The sequence below is a fragment of the Zingiber officinale genome, chromosome 4B, assembly GCF_018446385.1.
Source record: "Zingiber officinale cultivar Zhangliang chromosome 4B, Zo_v1.1, whole genome shotgun sequence".
Classification (NCBI taxonomy): Eukaryota; Viridiplantae; Streptophyta; class Magnoliopsida; order Zingiberales; family Zingiberaceae; genus Zingiber; species Zingiber officinale.
In genome coordinates, this window is record NC_055993.1 from 25957981 (window position 1) to 25981902 (window position 23922).

At 41.2% G+C, this 23922-nt stretch overlaps 2 pseudogenes; both read right to left on the reverse strand.

The window, feature by feature from the left end:
* Window positions 1-247: 247 nt before the first annotated feature.
* On the reverse strand, window positions 248-1405 carry LOC121977460 (annotated as a pseudogene).
* Window positions 1406-5121: 3716 nt separating this feature from the next.
* On the reverse strand, window positions 5122-5219 carry LOC121978952 (annotated as a pseudogene).
* Between the last annotated feature and the right edge of the window lie 18703 nt (window positions 5220-23922).

A 23922-nucleotide genomic window follows, 5' to 3' on the forward strand; every position in this document is an offset into this window, starting at 1 on the left:
CATATATGCATTATAATAAATCTCACACACACCATCCAATGCACAATTCTAACAGGTACTGAATTAATAGCCAGAGCAGCTAAGTTCCTTTCAAGATTATGGACACCAGCTTCTCTAGTATATCTCTGAATAATTAGTTTCACAATGCCCTGCACATAAATATCAGAAATATGTAAAATTTTGTCACCAAGTCTATATGCCAGTGATAAGAAAAATCTTGTTCAAACATGAACCTTGTTCAACCATTTTATAATTGAAGCAAAGAAGGGAATATCACAGCTGCAAATAAATATCATTTTTTTAAAAAAAAACTAAGAATTCATGTAGAATAGAACAATGCCACTCAAACTTCTGCAAGATACAGAGAGGCATTCACCATAAAACTCTCTAATAGTAGCTTTTTTTTTCACAGGTTGATATGGTTGTGGAGCCATCAACATGCATTTGTATAATGTGAGTCCTTATATGAACAACACAGGTAAAATGGTGAGGCAACTAATTAATTTGGAAGATGAAATCGTTTTGAAATTTTGTGAAATAATGCAGCAGAATTAGAGACCTTATATATCATAATTCGTAAGAGTCCAAGCACCTCGGCCAGATTGCAATCTGTCCAAGTGACTAGTAAAAGAAATAAGTGTGCGCCTAGACTATAGGACATACACATTTGAAGGCATGCACCATCATACTGTATGGGAAAGCCTGAAGCCCTGCAAATCGAAAGAAACATTAGAAGACATATGCAGTATGAATAAGTAATACAGTTTATTTTTCTTTGTAGACATTTTATGTCCCCACGCAAGAAAAAATTGGCAAATATAAAAGGATTAAGCATTATAATAGAGATAGAGTAGCATAAAGGAAATTGAACATTAATCGACATGGAGAGGAAATAAGTTTGATGAGCTATTGATAATATTTATGAGAAATTCAAGTTTTCTATCCATAGATAATATTGAAAACAAAATTTTTATCTTGAAAAATGTCTACTCCTAGAGAGTCCCAAAAGCAATCTCACCATTCTAATATACAAGAACAACTTCAGCTCAGTTTTCCTTGTTTCAACATTATGAACTTAGAATACAGAGAAAAAAATATTTTTTTTTCGATATTCACATTAAAAAATCATCAGAAAGAAGATCCATCTACAATCCTCACTCTTTTAATTGGGTATAATCACTTAAAAAACATGCTATAAGAAAGAAATTCCACTTACAAACTTTAGGGAAAATATCAGAAATGGATAAAAGACTCAAAATACTACTTTGATACATAAAAACTCAAACGCGCCAGTTAACCTGTAGCAAAACTAGATTTGGGGGAAAACAACAACAATATACAAAGTGCTTGCATGCTGGATGTCGACTTCAAGAACCTTCAACGAGTCCTTAAACAATCTCCGCATAGTACCTCCAGACAGCATCTCCTCCCTAGCTCCCTAATCATCAAAAGGAAATCAAAACCTTGAGGTGGAAACCATCCTTCCCGAGTCCCAAGCCACACCCACCTCTTCCTTATACTAACTACTATTCTTCTATCCGAAAACCCTTGTAGAAGATTGAAGACCCACTTGCATCTGATACTACTCTCTCGCTCTCTTTTGATCATGACCAGCCTTGCCGCCAGCATGAGGCGATGCCCGAGGTTGCGTCCAGCCTCGCTGACATGGCTAGCGGCCGTCACACCTCATCGCGTCACAGATCAAACCGGTGACGGGAGGGGAAATGAGAGGGGAGAGAGAGTAGGTTATGCCTTGACAAAGCTTCGCGAGCCGGAGGCAGTTGGAGCAGATCAGCTGATTGTCGTCTTCGCCAAAGAGGGAGGGGGAGCACTCATCATCGCCAAAGAAATAGGAGGATGGGAGTTAGGGTGTTGAGAAATTTGGGGAAAAAATTAAATGACTTTTGTTAATTAACATCACTTTTAACCGCCTTTTTTACTATACAGTTCGTAGATAGGGTGCTTAGAGCATCCACACCAACTTCCCTATCCAAAATGCATAATTTAGGGTAAAAAAATTACTTTATTAAATTTGAATATTCACTTTTCAAAACATCATATATCAGCTTCCCTATTTCTTCTCTCTCCTTTATAATGTTTAGGGAATGGAATCTATTCCCTAAATTTAGAGAAGTACTGTTCATAAATGTATAATTTAGGGAATGGATAGGGTAGCTGATGCAAAGATTTTTTAGCTACCCTATCTAAAATTTAAGGTAAAATTTTTAAATAGGGTATCTGATATAAATGCTCTTATAGACGTCGAATTTTAAAAAGCGCTATTAAAATTGATATCTATTATTGAAAAAAAAGGGCTCATAGACATCGGTAAATATACACTCATAGATACCATTTTTTGAAAAAATCAATTTAAAATATTTAAAAATATTGAAAATTACTTAAAACTGTTGTTGTTCCACCAATATCTATGAGCATTTTCTTGTAGTGAATATGAAGAGCATGCTGCCTTTTAGAGAGTTTTCAGTGGTGTACTAGAGGTGGGCTCGAAGAGTGTTGGATGATTATGGTCGAGCAGCCTTGAGTTCCCTCTTATAATTGCAAATTGATATGTTTTAGTAAACTAATTATCACCCAACATGCAATAGGTTTGGTTCATTATTGGCTTCATTCGGGTTGTCAGGATCTTGGGGATAATCTTATACACAATCGTGCAACATGAAGATAGGTCACTGGTCTGTGATATGTGGAGCAAGTTGCTACTTAGGAATCAATACTATTAACATGTGATTGTTGGAATCCCAAGGTGTTTTGATGTAATCAAACAAGTTAAGTTATGTCCTGCGTTTGTTTAACCCTTGTGTCTAAGCGTGCAGGAGCTTAGGAACACAGGAAGTCGAGCGGAAGACGCGGCTAGCGAGAAGGACGGCACGGGGAGAGAGCCGACGGGCTCGGTGCGTCCGAGGGACGAGGTGTCCGCGGAAGAGTACACCGGTGGAGGAGAAGAGCGTGCGCGGCGCTCGAGGGACGAGAAATCGGGAAGGAAGGCTGCTCGAGGAGAAGGCCGAAACATGAGTTCGGGTGAGCCCTATTCCGGAAGGCCGAGATCACCCAAACTAGCGGAGCCGGAGCGAACAGACCCGGACCAAGACGAGCCGAACTGAGACGAGCTGAACCGGAGCAGAGAGCTTGGACTAGAGTCAACTTTGTTGACTTGACAGGTCCGGGCGCCCGGATCAATTCCGGGCGCCCGGACCTCCGGGCGCCCGGGGGTTCATATTTGACCAGATCGAAGCTGATCGCGAGCTGACCGTTGGGGGATAAAATTTATCCCCCCGAGGGCGCCCGGAACCCCTTCCAGGCGCCCGGACCAGTACTATAAATAAAGTACTGATCCATACATTCAAAACAACTAACTTGTAATCAATTCCTTTTGTGCTTTCAATTCTGTTCTTTTCATTTGTGCTGTCAACGTTGTAAAGAGGCTACTCCGCCCAGAGGAGAATCAGATAGTGTGCTTACATTCCTTGGATTAGCAATCCTCTGATTGCAAACCAAGTAAAACTCTTGTGTCTGCTTTTCTTTACTTAGTTTCTTTTATTTATTTATTACAAGTGTTCATTATATAGTTGAAATCTTAGAAAGGTTCAAGTTTTATTTTGTAGGGCAATTCACCCCTCCCCTCTTGCCGGCCTCCAAAGGGACCAACAGTGATTCCATTGCTTGAGAAGGCAAGCTGAGATAAAAAATTCATAAACAACAAGGTACAGGTCTGAGCTCAATATTAGCCATGTCGATTTGAAGAATTCTGCAACATTATTACGCTATCGTAAATATACAGTTACATCGCCAGTAAATATAGATCTCACAAGGATTATTGATTAAACACTAGTTAATTTAGCATAGTAAATTTTCTAGATAATCGAAAGTTGGTTCACGAGTCCTTGAAAGATGGAGATTGAGAGAAGAGAGAGAAGGAAAGAGAGAGAATTAAGAGAGTAAGAGAGAGAAGGAGTTGGATGGTGGATGAATGATTCTAGGAGTTTAGTTTTACTATAATACTAGTTAATGTCACTATGCATTATTCATCTCCTTATCTCCATACCTACACTTTGTAGGATTTCTATTTAAAGTTTGACTCAACCCCATGAAGATTGCACCGAAAAGTTTGCCCAAGTGCTATGCCATTAAGTAAATAAGCAACTATAAAAAGTTCAGTTAAAGGGTTATCCTAAGGTCTTCGATCATACAATCGCTAGAGTTATCTGATTTACTTCCTAAAGGTAAATTAATGACATTAAGTAGAAGAAATAACCTAGAAAGTCTGGTTAAATGAATATCCTCTGTCACAAGCCCCCCAGTCATATAATCGTTAGATTATACAAGTCACTTTCTAATATTAATTTGGGAGAAACCTTCTAAACTCTAATTAGCTTTCCTTGTAAGGAATTACCTCCCGTTTCAAGGGTGATACCTTAGAAAGTAAGGGATACCCTCTGTCACATAGTCCCCAGTTAAACAAACTAAAGTATCTCCTCTACACAGTGAACAAAACTTAACATCTACATGAATTGACCTCACACATATTTCATCAAACACATACAAAGCACAATACACAAAAACAAGTAATAAACACTTCATTGAATAAAGAAATGATATATACATAATTTATACATCAACATCGCATCATAAATACTTCTTGCATCCTAAGAATTGGAGAATCTACTCCATTACAAGGGAATATAACCAAAGGACGAAGAAAATAGCAAACTACAACTTAATAAATGGAAATAGAGAGAAGAGAATACTTAAAGTCTGATGTTTTTGGAAGTGTTCCTTTGCTCCAAAAGTGGATGGATGATGTAAATCGACGGAGATGGAAGCTCTAGGGTTCCCCAAGGGGGAGAACCCTCCCCCAAGGAATAGGGGTGAAGCCCCAAACCAAATATTGGTCAAAAGGGAGAAAAAAAATCTCCTTTTATAGGGCAAGGTATGATACCAGGCACAGCCCCAAGCACGGGTCGTGTCACGACTATGTCTTTTGGCATAGCCAGGGTGTGAATGACCTCGAGTGGGGAGTCATGACCATGCCAATTGGCACAACCAATCCTTAATTCGTCTCTGGAGGGGGGGTGGTACGTGCGTGTGGTTTCATACCTCCATAATCTCATTGCAAGCTTCAAGCAAACAAACTCTAAATATCTCTATGAAACTTGAGATAGATTTAAGGGAATGCTGAGAGATTGCTCACATCATGGATTGGAAAAGTGGCTTGTGATTCACACTTTCTACAATGGTATTAATTATTAAACAAAGGTTTCCTTAGATTCTGCCTCTAGCGGCACATTAATGAAGAAGGGTCTTGATGAGGTGAAAGATATTATTGAGAGTGTGACTCAGAACATCATCAATAGGTCTCAGACAGAAGTGCGGGAGCAATTAAAATACCGACAAAATACAATGTGGACACCCTTGACTTAATAACTGCAAAGCTTGATTCGCTATCAAAGCAATTTGAGAAAATCAATAATGTTAGCTAGAGCCCTAGAGCCAATCATTTGATGATTGTATTTTGGACTTATTGTATCATATTCTATATAAATAAAGGCATTTGGATTTTGGTTATTATACTTACTTGTATTGGTGCCAAATAAACTAAGTATAATAACGTCCTTGAGTAGACGGTTCTCACCTATATCAGTCGGTTAGTTGAACCGATAGTGAGATGATATAGGGAACACTACTCTTAATCATTCCTAGTCGAGTATTAACATTCAGGGACAATGTTAATACAATAAGACTAGCATGTAGGTCAACTCGATGACTTGATCTCACAAGTCATGGATATAGAGATATCAAGTTGACACATGGGTATGCATTGAAGAATGTATACTGAATGACCCGCCATGAGAAAGTATCATGGATCGTTATATGAGTGTCATATACTTTCTCATGTGGCTATTAGTATGACTACTAGTCCTTAGACCTGAAGTCACCATGGATCCCTACATAAGGAGTTATGTACTTTGGTTTCATCAAACGTCACCCGTAACTGGGTGGACTATAAAGGAGATTACTGGGTATGTAACAAATTATGCAGAGGGATGTGAGTGATGTAGATGAGATCTATCCCTCCTATATGACGGGAGCGACATCGATATTCTTGATAGAGTGAGACCACGAAGTGCATGGCCATGCCCAAATGAGTCAATATAGGATATTGAGCTCATTTGATTGAGTGAGTCTACTTGGAGTTCAAGATTTAGATTGATTCGAGGATGACACGGTCTATGCCTCATATTGATCAATCTAGATGTCTAGGATAGAAGGACACTTGTCATATATTGTGAGGAGTCACAATTAGTAGTCACAAGGTGATGTTGGATCTCAACATTCTTGTAACTTGGGTAGTAATGATGTGTTGCTAGATACCGCTCATTACTTATGCTCCTAAATGGGTTTAGCGGCATTGCCAACGTTACAAGAACCTATAGGGTCACACACTAAGGGCAATTAGATGGAGACTAGGTTCATTTGATGAACCTAAATGATTAGGTTCATATGATGAACCAAATTGGATTAAGAGTAATCTAAAGTAGGTTAATTGAGTTGGACTCAAGTTGGTTCATGTGTTAAGTGAGTCTAATTTGGACTTAGACTCATTTAATTAATTTAATTCAATGAATAGAGATTCATTAAATTAAAATTGGCTTGAACCAATGGTTAGATTAGATCAACCAAGGGATAGAAGTGGTCAAGTTTGACTTGACTTAAGTAGGAAGATGAAGAGTCAAGTTTTTGACTTGACTTTGACTTGACCAATGCCACATCATCAAGGCCTCTTCATTTGGTCAAGTTTGACTTGACCAAATGCCACCTCATGGGAGTTACCAAGAGTTGTGACTCTTGATATTCCATGGGGGTTACAAGGCTTAATGTGGCCGGCCACTTTTAGTGTGGATGAATGTTTTATTTTCATTCAAGGCTAATTGATTTCATCTTCTTCCTCTTGCTCACAATTCTTCTCTCCCTCTCCTCCTTCTTGCCGAGACCTTGCTTGAGTGCTAGCACACTCTAAGGTTTCTTCTCCATCTCTTGCTTGTGTGGATACACATAGAGAAGTGTCTACTTTGACACTTTCGAGATCCGGCGAACCGAGGACAAGCGGGATTGCGAGGGCACGCTTCAAAGGTAAAAGCTCTCAACACATAGATCTAGGAGTAGATCTAAAGTTTTGAAACTCGTACTTGTATTTCATTCGGTTTTTTTCCTTGCAATCATCTACGACTTTGGGTGATTCGGGGTTTTCGCAACGCGAAAAGCGGTTTTCACGGCCCGAAAAACCCAACAGTGGTATCAGAGCCACGTGCAAGGCTTGTACGAGTTTAATTTTTTTGATTTTATGAAAACTAAACCTTCTGTGATTTTCTGTAAAATTTAGTTTTTTATGTTTTTATGGGTAATTTTCCCGTAGAAGCGAAGCACAAGTATCTCGGCACTTGTAGGCTTCGGCTACCGGGAAGTTTTTCCTTAAACGGCTTCGTTTTGCCCCAAATCCGTTTGGGACAGTGGGCTTGGGTGCCATTAGATCGAAAAGGAGCAACTCACAATGGTTAGATCGTGGGTAGGGGTACTGCCCCTAACCCCGCAAGGGGATTTGCTCCGCGATTGCACCCGAAATCGCTAAAAACGAACCTGTCGGGAAGATTTTTCCGAAACGGCAATGTCTCGACCCAAATCGTTTTGGGACAGCGAGTTTAGGCGCTGTTGGATCGCAAAGGAACCCTCGCGATGGTTAGATCGCGGGTAGGGGCGCTGCCCCTGGCCCCGCAAGGGGATCCGTTCTGCGATTGCGCCTGAAACCGCTAAACGGGACCTCCGAGAAATTTTACTCGTAAAAATTGTAAAAAATTAATTTTAAAATTATGAAAATATATAATTTTGAATTATATATTAATTTTGTGATAGTCATGACCCAAAAACCCAATATGATTGGATTGTGTCGTAATTCATAATACGGCCTGCGTGCCGTTATGTGTTTGCGCGTGTTGTATGTTTTTATTTTTCCGCAACCTGCGCGTCATGCCTTTCTCATATATTCTGGTTGTAAATTAGATTTAGACTCGAATGTAACTCGAGTTTCAAATTGTAATGTACAAATTGGAGCGGTGGAGGGTCCACACGAGACGGAGTTCCGAGGCGGGCACGAGCAACACAAGGTGGTCAAAGGGAGGAGCTTGGAGAAGCTGTTGACCCTAGGTTGACCATTCGATCTTCTCATTGGCTTGAGAAGATCATAGTGGGGCCATGACTAAATCACAAATAGATTAATTAGTTAATTTCTTATGTATATGATGCATGTTTAATAAGTAATTAATTAATTAGTGCCTTACGATTAGATTAGATCTAAGTCGTGCACATGATGCACCCTTGCGATTATATTAGATCTAAGTCGTGCACAAGATGCATCCTTTTCGATTAGATTAGATCTCGATCGAACCAACTCTAAATGCCTAACCGTGCCGTGATACCTATCACTACCTCGATCACATGTATTGTTGAATCTGCCAAAGCAGAGCAATACATATTATCTTGGTAGGGTACGGAGGGACAATCTTGGTCCCGCCTATCAACGCATGGGTAAATACAAACTCAATTAGATTCAGTATTCCTAGTTAACTCGGTTGGATCGAGTATAACTATAGGCATTCTTCCAATGGTTGGAAAGGTATGACAAAATCACGTTTATATTAACTCTCGGGCGTATTAGCCAAAGCTAATTCGAGTTTTAATATAAATGCGGATTTTATCCTATAAACAAGAGTTGCATAAAGATGTAATTGGTAATCGTTACCTACCGATCATACTAAATCTTGGGCGTATTAGCCAAAGCTAACTCAAGGGTTAGTATGATGTGAATCTTGTCCCACATGAATTATAGAATTCAGTGGGAGCATCATTTAGTTAAAGGCCTAATTAAATGATTAAGAATATGATATTTATTTTTGCTTTTATTCTGTTGTAGATAACCATGACGTCAAATACGAACACCTTCTCCCTACGATCTGTCCTTGAGAAGGACAAGCTCAACGGAGCAAACTTCCTGGACTGGTACAGGAATCTGAGAATAGTTCTCACTCAGGAACGTAAACTGTACGTTCTGGAGCAGCCCATTCTGGAGGCTCCTCCTGCCAATGCCCCACGAGCTGACAAAGATGCTTACAAGAAGCATCAAGATGACGCATTAGATGTGTCATGTCTAATGCTCGCGACCATGAACTTTGAGCTTCAGAAGCAACACGAGTTAATGGGCGCTTACGATATGGTTGAACATCTTCGTCAACTGTATCAAGGTCAAGCGAGGCATGAGAGATTTGAGATCTCAAGGGCACTGTTTCAGTGGCTCCCGGAGGCCCATATGTACTCAAAATGATTGGGTACATAGAGAACCTACAAAGGTTAGGGTTCCCTCTTGGCCAAGAGCTGGCCACTGACCTGATCTTGCAATCCTTGCCGGATAGCTACAGTCAATTCGTTCTAAACTACAATATGAACGAGATTGACAAGCCACTGCCCAAGTTGCTCAGCATGTTAAGAACTGCTAAGCTAAACCTTAAGAAGGCTAAGCCCAACACTGTTCTGATGATTTAGAAACATAAGGGCAAGGGCAAGCCCAAAGGCAAGGGAAAGTCCCAAGCCAAGGGCAAAGGCAAGGCACTGAAGCCGAAAGGAGGGGTCGCCAAGGATGCTACCTGCTTCCACTGCGGTCAGACCGGGCACTGGAAGAGGAACTGCAAGGTATACTTGGAGGATCTTAAGAAGAAGCAAAGTGAGACTTCCACTTCAGGTATATATGTTATAGAAGTCAATCTATCTATTTCTACATCATGGGTATTAGATACTGGATGTGCTTCTCACATTTGTACTGATGTGCAGGCGCTGAGAAATAGCAGGGCATTGACAAAGGGCGAGGTGGACCTACGAGTAGGCAATGGAGCACGGGTTGCTGCTGTTGCTGTAGGGACTTACTTTTTATCTCTGCCCTCTGGGCTTGTACTAGAGTTAGTCGATTGTTGTTATGTGCCTGCATTAACTAAGAACATTATATCAGTTTCTTGTTTGGACAAGAAAGGTTTCTCGTTTACTATAAAGAACAAATGTTGTTCCGTCTATTTAAACGATATGTTCTATTGTAGTGCACCTCTAATAAACGGACTCTATATTCTAGACCTTGAGAGCCCTATCTATAACATAAATACCAAGAGGTTCAAGTCAAATGACATGAACCAAACCTACCTCTGGCACTGTCGCTTAGGTCATATAAATGACAAGCGCTTATCCCAGCTCCATAAGGATGGTTTGCTGGACTCATTTGATTTTGAATCATATGAGATATGTGAGTCATGCCTACGAGGCAAGATGACCAAGACTCCCTTTAGTGGGCACAGCGAGAGAGCAACTGATTTGTTAGGACTCATACATAGTGATGTATGTGGCCCTTTCAATGTTGCTGCTAGAGGTGGTTATAGGTACTTCATCACATTTACTGATGATTTCAGTAGATATGGTTATGCGTACTTGATGACACATAAGTCTGAATCCTTTGAAAAATTCAAAGAATTCAAGAATGAAGTACAGAACCAGCTTGGCAAGAGTATTAAGATACTTCGATCAGATCGAGGTGGAGAATACCTTAGCCATGAGTTTCGTGACTACCTAGCTGAGTGTGGGATTCTATCCCAACTCACTCCTCCTGGAACACCACAGTGGAATGGTGTATCCGAAAGGAGGAATCATACCCTATTAGATATGGTACGATCTATGATGAGTCACACTGATCTTCCGACATACCTTTGGGGCTATGCTCTAGACACGGCAGCTTTTATTCTCAACCGAATTCCATCCAAGGCCGTGATAAAGACACCATATAGGATATGGACTGGGAGAGATGCCCAGGTGTCTTTCATGAGGATTTGGGGTTGTGAGGCTTACGTTCGACGTCAAGTCTCAGACAAGTTAGGACCCAAATCCGACAAGTGCTACTTTATTGGATATCCCAAGGAAACTAAGGGATATTACTTCTACATTCCCAGTCAGCACAAGGTAGTTGTGGCAAAGACTGGGGTCTTTCTAGAAAGGGACTTTGTTTCTAGAAAGACTAGTGGGAGCGCGTTTGATCTTGAAGAAGTTCAAGATGCGAACAATAGCACTGATGCCTCGATGGAAATTGAACTGGAACCACAAAGTGTTGTGGATGATGTTGTTCCACAAGGAGTTGAAGAACAACAACCAGTTCAAGTAGACATACCTCTTCGCAGGTCTGATAGGGTACATCGTCAGCCTGAGAGATACTCATTTCTCTTGTCTGACCATGATGACGTTATGCTCATAGAGGATGAGCCTACCACCTATCAGGAAGCTGTGATGAGACCAGATTCTAAGAAATGGCTAGAGGCCATGAGATCCGAAATGGAATCCATGTACACCAACCAAGAATGAACTTTGGTTGATCCACCTGAAGGGGTAAAACCCATTGGGTGTAAGTGGGTCTTTAAGAGAAAGAATGACATGGATGGACTTATCTATAAGGGTCGCTTGGTAGCTAAAGGTTTCAAGCAGATTCATGGAATTGACTATGATGAAACCTTTTCTCCAGTAGCGATGTTTAAGTCCATTCGGATCATGCTTGCTATTGCAGCATACCATGACTATGAGATATGGCAGATGGATGTCAAAACTGCGTTTCTGAATGGAAACCTGCTCGAGGATGTGTACATGACACAACCTTAGGGTTTTGTAGATCCACAGCATACTAGCAGAGTATGCAAGCTGCATAGGTCCATTTATGGACTAAAGCAAGCTTCTCGGAGCTGGAATCTTCGATTTGATGATGAAATCAAACAGTTTGGTTTCATCAAGAACGAAGATGAACCTTGTGTCTACAAGAAGGTTGTAGGGAACATAGTTGTCTTCCTCATATTGTATGTGGATGACATACTACTCATTGGGAAGGACATCCCTATGCTTCAGTCTGTCAAGACTTGGCTAGGGAGTTGCTTCTCAATGAAGGACTTAGGTGAGGCATCCCGCATTCTAAGGATACAGATCTCTAGAGATAGATCTAAGAGATTGCTTGGCCTAAGTCAGAGTACATACATTGACAAGGTACTCCTTCGGTTTGCCATGCAAAACTCCAAGAAGGGATTTCTGCCGATGTCACATGGCGTGAGTCTTTCGAAGACTCAAGGTCCCTCTTCTAGAGAGGAGAGAGACCGCATGGATCAGATCCCTTATGCCTCAGCCATAGGATCGATCATGTACGCCATGCTATGTACTCGACCTGATGTCTCGTATGCTTTGAGCATGACAAGCAGATACCATTCAGATCCAGGTGAAAGTCACTGGATAGCGGTCAATAATATTCTTAAGTACTTAAGAAGGACTAAAGAATATTTCTTGATATATGGAGGCAGTGATGAGCTAGCTGTAAAGGGTTACAGTGATGCTAGCTTCCAGACCGATCAGGATGACTATAGATCGCAGTCGGGGTTCGTATTTTGCATTAATGGTGGTGCTGTCAGCTGGAAGAGTTCGAAGCAGGATACAGTAGCTAATTCTACAACAGAAGCCGAGTACATTGCTACATCAGAGGCAGCAAAGGAGGCAGTTTGGATCTGCAAGTTCATCACTGAACTTGGGGTGGTTCCTAGTATTGCTGACCCCATTGAGCTCTATTGTGACAACAATGGAGCTATAGCACAGGCGAAGGAACCTCGCTCACACCAGCGGACCAAACACATTCTACGGCGCTTCCATCTCATTCGAGAGATCATCGAGAGAGGAGATGTGAAGATTTGCAGAGTACCTACAGAGGCTAACATCGCAGATCCCTTGACCAAGGCTTTGGCACAGAAGAAGCATGATGGTCACACTAGGTCATTTGGGCTTAGAGCCTACACTGATTGGCACTAGTGCTAGTGGGAGATTGTTAGCTAGAGCCCTAGAGCCAATCATTTGATGATTGTATTTTGGATTTATTGTATCATATTCTATATAAATAAAGACATTTGGATTTTGGTTATTATACTTACTTGTATTGGTGCCAAATAAACTAAGTATAATAACGTCATTGAGTAGACGGTTCTCACCTATATCAATCGGTTAGTTGAACCGATAGTGAGATGATATAGGGAACACTACTCTTAATCATTCCTAGTCGAGTATTAACATTCAGGGACAATGTTAATGCAATAAGACTAGCATGTAGGTCAACTCGATGACTTGATCTCACAAGTCATGGATATAGAGATATCAAGTTGACACATGGGTATGCATTGGAGAATGTATACTGAATGACCCGCCATGAGAAAGTATCATGGATCGTTATATGAGTGTCATATACTTTCTCATGTGGCTATTAGTATGACTACTAGTCCTTAGACCTGAAGTCACCATGGATCCCTACATAAGGAGTTATGTACTTTGGTTTCGTCAAACGTCACCCGTAACTGGGTGGACTATAAAGGCGATTACTGGGTATGTAACAAATTATGCAGAGGGATGTGAGTGATGTAGATGAGATCTATCCCTCCTATATGACGGGAGCGACATCGATATTCTTGATAGAGTGAGACCACGAAGTGCATAACCATGCCCAAATGAGTCAATATAGGATATTGAGCTCATTTGATTGAGTGAGTCTACTTGGAGTTCAAGATTTAGATTGATTAGAGGATGACACGGTCTATGCCTCACATTGATCAATCTAGATGTCTAGGATAGAAGGACACTTGTCATATATTGTGAGGAGTCACAATTAGTAGTCACAAGGTGATGTTGGATCTCAACATTCTTGTAACTTGGGTAGTAATGATGTGTTGCTAGATACCGCTCATTACTTATGCTCCTAAATGGGTTTAGCGGCATTGCCAATGTTACAAGAACCTATAGGGTCACACACTAAGGGCAATTAGATGGAGACTAGGTTCATTTGATGAACCTAAATGATTAGGTTCATATGATGAACCAAATTGGATTAAGAGTAATCTAAAGTAGGTTAATTGAGTTGGACTCAAGTTGGTTCATGTGTTAAGTGAGTCTAATTTGGACTTAGACTCATTTAATTAATTTAATTCAATGAATAGAGATTCATTAAATTAAAATTGGCTTGAACCAATGGTTAGATTAGATCAACCAAGGGATAGAAGTGGTCAAGTTTGACTTGACTTAAGTAGGAAGATGAAGAGTCAAGTTTTTGACTTGACTTTGACTTGACCAATGCCACATCATCAAGGCCTCTTCATTTGGTCAAGTTTGACTTGACCAAATGCCACCTCATGGGAGTTATCAAGAGTTGTGACTCTTGATATTCCATAGGGGTTACAAGGCTTAATGTGGTCGGCCACTTTTAGTGTGGATGAATGTTTTATTTTCATTCAAGGCTAATTGATTTCATCTTCTTCCTCTTGCTCACAATTCTTCTCTCCCTCCCTCGTTCTTGCCGAGACCTTGCTTGAGTGCTAGCACACTCTAAGGTTTCTTCTCCATCTCTTGCTTGTGTGGATACACATAGAGAAGTGTCTACTTTGACACTTTCGAGATCCGGCGAACCGAGGACAAGCGGGATTGCGAGGGCACGCTTCAAAGGTAAAAGCTCTCAACACATAGATCTAGGAGTAGATCTAAAGTTTTGAAACTCGTACTTGTATTTCATTCGGTTTTTTTCCTTGCACGGATCTACGACTTTGGGTGATTCGGGGTTTCCGCGACGCGAAAAGCGGTTTTCGCGGCCCGAAAAACCCAACAAATAAACACCCAGTAAATGAAATTTCTATATCTTGTGAAGTATGTGGAGCTTCAGAACACACGAAAGATTCTTGTCCTCTTAGAGCTATCAGTATGCAAGTATCTCAAGTGGAACAATATGATTTTATTAGTAATTACAATCAGAGGCAAATTAATCCTTACTCCAATACTTACAACCCGGGGTGGAAAAATCATCCTAATTTCTCATATAAGAATAATCAAGACTTTGGGTAACAATTTGGATAACAGTTAAGTCCACAACCAAGCTGATTTGAAAAGTTACTTGAGGAGATACTAGCTAATTAGAATGAAATGAAATCTGACATCAAGTAAATGAACATCAGATTGAACAACTCATAAAAGCAAATGAATGCAAGAATGGACAACCAAGACAAACACATCAAAATGCTTAAAAATCAAATTGTTCAAATAGCTAGTTCTTCTTCCTCAAGAGTACAGGGAAATTTTCCTGGTAAACCTGAACTTAATCCCGTGGAGCATTGTAAGGCAATTAAGCTAAGAAGCAGACGAACCTTGGGTAGTCCCCAAGTGACCGCTACGGTAGAAGATGGAATTAACATTAGTGAAGAGCCACCTTCTTCTTCCTCACATCCAAAGCATGATAAAAAGAAAGAGGAGATTACTGTTGAGGTTGGAGAGCTCTCACCAGCAACTAAAATTCAAATAGTTTAATTCCCTCAAAGATTGCTCAAAGAATAGAAAGATAAAGAGTTTGAGAAATTTTTAGAAAAGATAAAAGAGATTTGTATTGATATACCATTATTGGTCGTTCTGCATCAAATGTCTAAATTCGCCAAATTAATAAAGGATATAATTTCAAACAAAATAAAGAGAGATGGGTATAAGACAGTTGCTTTAATTGAGAAGGTTAGTGCATTACTTCTAAATACATTGCCTCCCATGCTCTAAGACCCTGGAACTTTTTCAATACCGTGCAAAATCAGAAATACTATTATTGACAAAACTTTTTGTGATTTGTGAGATAGTGTTAGTCTCATGCCCTACTCAATTTGTAAGATACTAAGTTTAAGTGATCTGAAGCTAACTACTATCACACTTCAATTAGCAGACTCTACAGGATTACGTGCCATTTGATTACAGGGAACATTAATGGAGCATAATTTAAAGGCATGATCAGCATGCTTTGCATTAATAGTAGAGGATTTGAACGGTTTCGAAGAAACCAGGTGACATCAGTAGCTATTAAAAGGCAATAAGTGAAGAAGGTCACTTCAGATAGAAAGAAAAAAGAAATGGAAAATGGTTAATTATTATCCTCAACAAAGCCGAGCGGCAGCTATAAACCCTCGTGTAGTGTGCATTATAGCCGAGTGGCGACTGTAAAATCTCATGCAGTAATATTCACAGCAGAGTGGCGACTATAAAATCTTGAGCCAAGAAGCATTATAGCCGAGCAGCGGCTATAAACCCTTTTGTAATGTACGTCACAGCCGAACGGCGGCTATAAACCCCTAGGCGTTGATCGTCACAATCGAGCGATGACTCAAAACTCCAGCGTAGTAAACATTACAGCCGAGCGATGACTATAAAATCTTGAACCAGGAAGCATTATAGTCGAGCAATGGTTCTAAACCCCATCACTACGTGTCATAGCAAAGATTAACTTCTCGGCAAAATAGCTCAATAGCATAGCCGAGTGGCAGCTTTAAACTCCTGGATGCCAAAGCGAGTAGAAAGAACAACCATATTAGCCGAGCGGCAGCTCTAAAACCCTAGAACACCCAACCCAGAAGAAAGAGTTTTAGAACACACTAGTTGTCCAGTCAGTCTGACTTGTTGCCACCTTCAACTAGACTTGATGGGAAGGATTGTGATAAGATGATGAAGGGGAGCTCCATGAAAGATAAGTCAAAGGAAGGAAGACCAACTAACGTGAATGTCAAAATCAAGGAAGGTAAAAAGACGCTGGCCATGGATCAGTCGAACGGACTAGTTATGGTCAGATGGGCGGCATGTCCGAATAGGTTAGTTATGGCCGAACGGACAACATAAGCTAAAAGGCAAATAGACACTACATCCCCCTATTGTTGTCCCGGCAAACGGACACTCATTTTTTTCATAGTTTGCTACAGCCCTCCTTAACTATGGAAAAGATGAGTGAAGGAGGATTGTGCTATTCAGCACAACCGAGCGGAGGTCTCCCGACCAAGTGGATGTCGATTGACCTATAGAGGGATCCACCCCGTGTATCTCCTTATACTCTTTTGGAGATTTATGCCACTAACAATAGAGCATGTTTCGCAAAAAAATCGTACTTGGGAAGTTTCCAGCCTGTTACATAAGAGATATGCATGCTCACTTAAAGAAAGGTGTCAGAGACACTTTTTGACTTGTCTTTTCATATGATTCTTGGGAAAACATGCACACATTTTGAAATGCATACACAGACACTATAGTGACACTATAAAAAGGGATTCCCAGCTACATACACAGACACTATAGTGACACTATAAAAAGGGATTCCCATCTACAAGTGGAGGTAGGTGTAACTTTATTATTATACATGCTCTTTGTTACAACATTTCTGCTATCCTCCACATTATCGGAAACTGACTTGAGTGTCTGAGGGCCAACACTGGGAACCCCTTCTCAGCCTGGCACTGACGCTTTTGTGTTGTAGGACCATGTAGAGTCTTCACTTCATCAACTTTTGAGCCACATCCGTAGCTTATCATCTTCTTCGCTTTCGGACATGAACATTAGCATTTTTTAAATTACCAACAAATCTAATTAAGGTGTTCCTAATGATGTAGATGATCACTTCAAATCTCAAATTGAGATTGATCTTATCTGAAATCTGAGTCAGACAGACCACCGAATGAGGTGGATAGAATGTTGACCAAATCGCGATGTCCCGGAGAGTGGTATGCTGAGATGACTTCAATGTTGACCAAATTGTCAGAAGTCCTCTAGTCAATGCTACATGTAGCCAACGACCGGGTTGCCCCGGTCCCTGGTACCTCGAGGCTTGAGGAAGATTCAACGAATATATAAGTAACATATTAAGACACATAATAATGAAATGAATATAGAATGAGAACAGAGAACACACTCTAGCCCAGGGGCACCCTTGAGTGGATCGGTGAGCTGGTCGGGACACTACTCAAGTGGTCGTGACCCGGAAGAGCAGATGACTCCGAGCAGGATGAAGAGCTGGATCTGACAGCATGGAGCCGGACACAGCATGGATCCGGAAGGCAACACGCAAGGCAGGATACGACAATGGCATACAGGCTGGGATATGACATCGGCACGCAGGCAGAGATATGAGAGCGGCACACAGGCCGGGATGTAATAAAAGCACGAAGGTTGGATAATATCCACAGCTCACAATCAGAATAGTAGTGCGAAGGTCGAAACATAACGGCTTGATGGCGAGAACACAACAGTGGCTCGAAGGCCTGAATGCAACGATGGATCAGATAACTGATCAGCATAGAAAGCATGCTATAGTGTGGCTGACTCGAAGGATGGCGTCGACTAACCGACTAACCACGAGGGCGGCAAGGAAGAGGGAGAGATCGGAGATCTGCTCGACACCATCGGTCGGAGAGGAGAGGCGGTGTAGTATCGGAGGCCAAAAGGAGGCAGTCTAGCCGTTCGAGGGAAGATGGATGCACCGTCGACCAGTTGTAGACGATAGAAAGGGGTGGCTGGCGGAGAAGACCATCGCTGGTAGTGGCGTGAAGGCGTGGGCAGCAAAAGAGACGTGGTGCTCACATGTGTCGATGGTTTCTTCCTCGCATGTCGGCAGCGTAAACGAAGGGCGGCATTGGCTGTTAGAGGCTCAAGGTTGGCTACGAAGCCGGCGGTCACTAGAGGTCGTCTGGACGCGGGAGAGAGAGAAGTTGGACCTTGCAGTAGGGGTGGTGGCGCGTGTGAGGTCCTTGCGGCAGTGAGTGTGGTCGTGAGAGAGAAGGAGAAACATGAGGTGGAGGTCACAAAGGGGAGATCGTCGAGAGGGGAGTCCTCCGTGACGGGGACAACGTCGACGTCGTCTGTTGGCACCTGCCTCGGTTGCTAGCGTCGGCCTCTTTCCTTTGAGGCAGTGGACAACCCAACCTCCCAATTGCCCTCTGCGAGAGAAAGGTGGGCCCGACGGCATGAGGCGACCCTCGAAGGGCGGCTGCTCGGTGAGCAGCAAAGGTGTCACAGGTGGTCTCGCCGTGCCTCGCGGCGGGAGAAAACCACCCTCCAAGGAAAACACAACCCCCCCCCCCCCCCCCAATTTTCACATGAACAGCGACCTAAAAGGGGCTACAGTCGAATGACGAAAATTCCCTCCTTCTCCCTCCTAGTTCCCCCTCTACCCTTGAGCTATATCCATATTACAAGCCTCCCCTTCAAGTCTAGTCGAAGGAGGTGCAAGTCTGACTGATTAGACCCAGCCAAACGAAAAGCGAAATCCGTCCTGAATGTAGAGTCTGATTGCTGGGCTTGCCATATAACAACAAACGAATAGCGACGAATGACAAACACCTGGCAGAGCAACGAGTGAGATGCGAACAATGAGCGCTGAGCAGTGTGACGAAAGGAGGTGGGAGAGATGAATGAGGTAAATGTCAACCAGGCCATAGGGAGAATGCCGAGCGAATAGAAAGACGACAAGCAAAGGGTTCCGAGGGCACGATCGAAAAAATACCGACCGATCGACAGTAAATCGCGACTGAGAAAAATGTTGATCGAGCCACGGTAAATCGCGACCGGGCAATCAAATAATGTCGATAAGGTAATCAAAAAATGCTGACCTGGCAATTAAAAAATGTTGACCTGGCAATCAAAAAATGTTGAGCAGATCGAAAGATGATGGGCAAGCGGTATCAAATGTGCGACCAAGAAAATATCGATCGAGCGACAGTAAATTGCGACTGGATAATCGAATAATGCCGACTTGGCAATTGAAAAATCTTGACTAAGTAATCGTGAGAATGATGGTCGTGCGGAGCTGTGAGTGTGACCGAGAAAAATGTTGACCGAGCGACAGTAAATCGCAACTAGGTAATCGAGAAAATGATGGAGGAGCATAACCATGACAGTGATAGAGAAAAATATCGACGGAGTGACAATAAACCGTGATCGAACAATCGAAAAATATCGACCGGGTGATCAGAGAATGCAACCAAGCGACCCAAAGATGCCGACCAGGCAATAGGGATGAGCGAAATGCATATGGTGAACAACAGGCAGAGCGGCGAATGAAGCGAGCGTGAAGAGTATCTAGCAGTGTAGTGATTGAGGCGAGTGCGAGGAGTGCTGGGCAGAGCAGCGAGTGAATGGTGAGTGTGAGGAGTGTCGGGCAGAGCGATGAGTGAAGCGAGTGTGATGAGTATCGGACATAATGGCGAGTGAAGCGAGTCCCTGACTAGGGAGAAACCCGTCTTACTAGTAGTTGATCTTGAGAGCCTGACCGGGAAGCCGTTGGTCGCGAGGGCATGCTCGCTTATAACTCACACTGGAGTGAGAGTCTGAAGCCCAACTAGGAGGTCATTGGTTTGAGAGTATGCTCGCTTATAATTCGTACTGGGGTGAGAGTCTGGAGGCGTGAGAGCATGCTCACTTATAACTATGCTGAGGTGAGAGTTTGGAGGCGTGAGAGCATGCTCACTTATAACTCGCGCTGGAACGAGAGTCTGGAGGTGTGAGAGCATGCTCACTTATAACTCGCACTGGGGCGAGAGTCTGGAGGCGTGAGAGCATGCTCACTTATAACTCGCGCTGGGGCGATAGTCTGGAGGTGTGAGAGCATGCTCACTTATAACTCGTGCTGAGGCGAGAGTTTGGAGGCGTGAGAGCATGCTCACTTATAACTCGCGCTGAGGCAAGAGTCTAGAGGCGTGAAAGGTTATAACTCGCGCTGATGAGAGAGTCTGGAGGCGTGCCCGAGAAGTGATCTGGAGGCCTGACCAAGAAGCAATCCGGAGGCTTGACCAGGATTTGACCTGGAGACCTGACCAGGAGTTGATCTGGAGGTCTGATCAGGACTTGATTTGGAGACCTAACTAGGAATTGATTTGGAGGTTTGACCAGGATTTGATGTGGAGGTTTGACCAAGATTTGATGTGGAGGTCTGACCAGGAATTAATCTAGAGGTCTGACCAGGACTTAATCTAGAGACCTGACTAGGACTTGATCTGGAGACCTAACTAGAAATTGATCTGGAGGTCTGACCAGGAATTGATCGGGAAGATCGATCGAGAATTGGTCTGGAAACCCGACCTAGAGATCGTTAGCAATACTCCAATCCGAGACTAGTGGTGATACTCTGGTCCAAGACTGGTGGCGACAGCTCAACCCTGAACAGGGGAGATAAGAGATCTGATAAGCTAGTCCGAGACCAGTGAAGATCGCTCGACCCTGAACGAGGGAGATAAGGGATCCGATAGGCTGGTCTGGGACCAATGAAAATCGCTCAACCCCAAACAGAGGAGATAAGGGATCTGATAGACTGGTCTGAGACCAGTGAAGATCGCTCGACCCCGAACAGGAGAGATAAGGGATCCAATAGACTGGTTTGAGACTAGTGAAGACCGCTTAGCCCCGAACAGGGTAGGTTAATCCCTAAAGTCCATATACACTACAACAAAAACTACAAATGACAATGGATATTATCAGTTGTCGTAGGGTAAAAATACCGTTGTAACTGAGGGTGTTGTAGAATGTATTTCCCTACGACAACGGTTTTGAATCCATTGTCTTTGTAGACATTTGACAACGGTTTTTATCCGTTGTTGTTTATATGCCCAAAATTTGGCTACGAAGGATACGACAACGTTTTAAAATCGTTGTGGTAGATAATTTTAACAATAGAAATAAACCGTTGTGGCAGACATGTTTTACAACAGATATAAACTGTTGTGGTAGATAATATTTGACATGTTTTTTTTAACAACAGTTTTAATATATTTTACAACGGATAAAACTGTTATCTTTTGTCACTTTTTACAAAAAAAATTCGTTGTGGTTTACCTAGATTTTACAATATTTTTAACTATTGTCTTTAATGTTCATTAATACCAAACAACCAATCTTATTTTACTATAAGCAAACCACCAATACAAAACTAAATATTTACTACATTAAATCCAAAATAAACATCCATATATAATTCATCTTGTAGCCACATATACAAAAATATACAAAATGAGTTGTTACTTATCAAAATACACATGTTTTCCATTACTCTCCATATACACTAAATCACATGTTTTCCATTTGTTGTTCTCCATATGACTTTTAATTTACAAAATAGAAAGGCAAGCTACATCCTAACAAAGCTCACTTCTTGCATCAAAAAAACTCAAGCCGCCTCACGAATTGGCTGACCTGCAAGAGAAAAGTTTAACAAAACTTATCAAATTCCAGAATTCCAAAAGGAGAATGTAATTAACCAATCTGTAGTGCATAGAAGGCAAAAACAAACCAAATGAAGGAAACAAAAAGAGGTGTTTATTAGAGAATAATAGTACATGGAATCTACTAGGAGCAGAGATACCTAGCTTAGCATAGTTTATTAAATAATTAGCACTACATGCAGCAAACATTATTTAAGTGAACTATCATCCAAGATCAATAGAATCCATGCAAAGCGCATTACATCCATTAACATCTTGAAACAAAATATTCATGCAATTTTCTGTGTCATTTTCCAGACTACATTACCTTTGAGACCTGGTAGGCACAATATGTTTTCCATTTTGCAAGTAACAAGTTGCCAGGAGCTGCAAATTGATCTGCAATAAACACACCCATCATAAAAGCATAAGTGAAAGTAAAAAAACATGGGTTCAAAATCTTCCAATTAAAACTTGAACCAAAAGAATTGGATCATCATGATGAGTTATGGTAGGGTGAATTGTTTGTAGAGCTAAAACAATTCCACAAATTCCTCAAAATAGAAATCACATACGCACAACTTTAATAATTACATAGGACACCTAAAAGAACCAAAGTGTCAATAAAATAAGTGTAGATTAAGAGCTATAATATTCACTACATTTCAGCTGGAAAAATAGATTTTTCATTCCCATTTCATCAATACAAAGAGAAAATCTAACAAATTTAGCTGCAATGCACGTGCAATTCATGGGTAATTTACACTGCTCGTCCAAGCAAAAGTATATAGAGCAAACTATTAAGAAATCAAACTGCAGTATATAGATGTTTTGTATATCAATATACTATGGATCATACACGAAATGCCTTTACAGCTCTTCATTTCATTATTCTCAAGGAATAACTAACATGCATATAGATTAACATAGTTGTGCTTGATGAAGCATCATAATTGTCATTCGCGATTGTAAAAAGAAAAAATAATAAATTATAGGAGGAAAAACAAGATGAAGTCATGGCATATTGACGAAAACCATAATGAGAGTACAAACAAGAAATTTGTAGAGCAACTCATGAGATACAAAAGGTCATCATCTAACAATTCACAAAGAGATAACTTCCACATTGTCAGTCCTTGCATAATTTGGAAACAACTAAATAAGCTACTCACGCAACCCAGCCATATTAATTTTGGACCACAAAGAGAGACAATAAATAAGGGAAATGTCAACTAATTCTGCTCATGGTAGAAATGCAAGAATGAAGTATTGAGCAAAGGAGATAGCTAGCTATGAATAAACAAATTATTGGCAATAAGGAATCAAAATCAATAAGTCATGGAGTCACAAATAGAGTGTTCAACCATCTTTTGAAGTCTAGTAATTTATACCTAGTAATGAATATAGTCTAGTACACAATCCGCCCATTCAGATCGCACTTCGTCAATTTCTTCATTGGAGTAAATTATTTTCTTGAACTGTTAACAAACCCAGATTAATTTAGTAAAAAAAATCAGTAATGAAGAAGCAAAGCCAAATAAAAGAAATTATTTGAGAAAATTGAGAATATGTCAAATATTACCATTGAGCTAAGTGAATTCATCTCGCTGGTAGCATTTCCTTTAATAATTTCTCTCATAAATTTCATCACATAAAACCCACATTGTTTAGCATCAGGTTGTCGAGGACATTATGTTAACAAAAAATTATCAACGAATAATGCACAATTAAATAGTTTTAAATTAATCACAAGTAAACATATGTCTGTATATATAATATACAAACC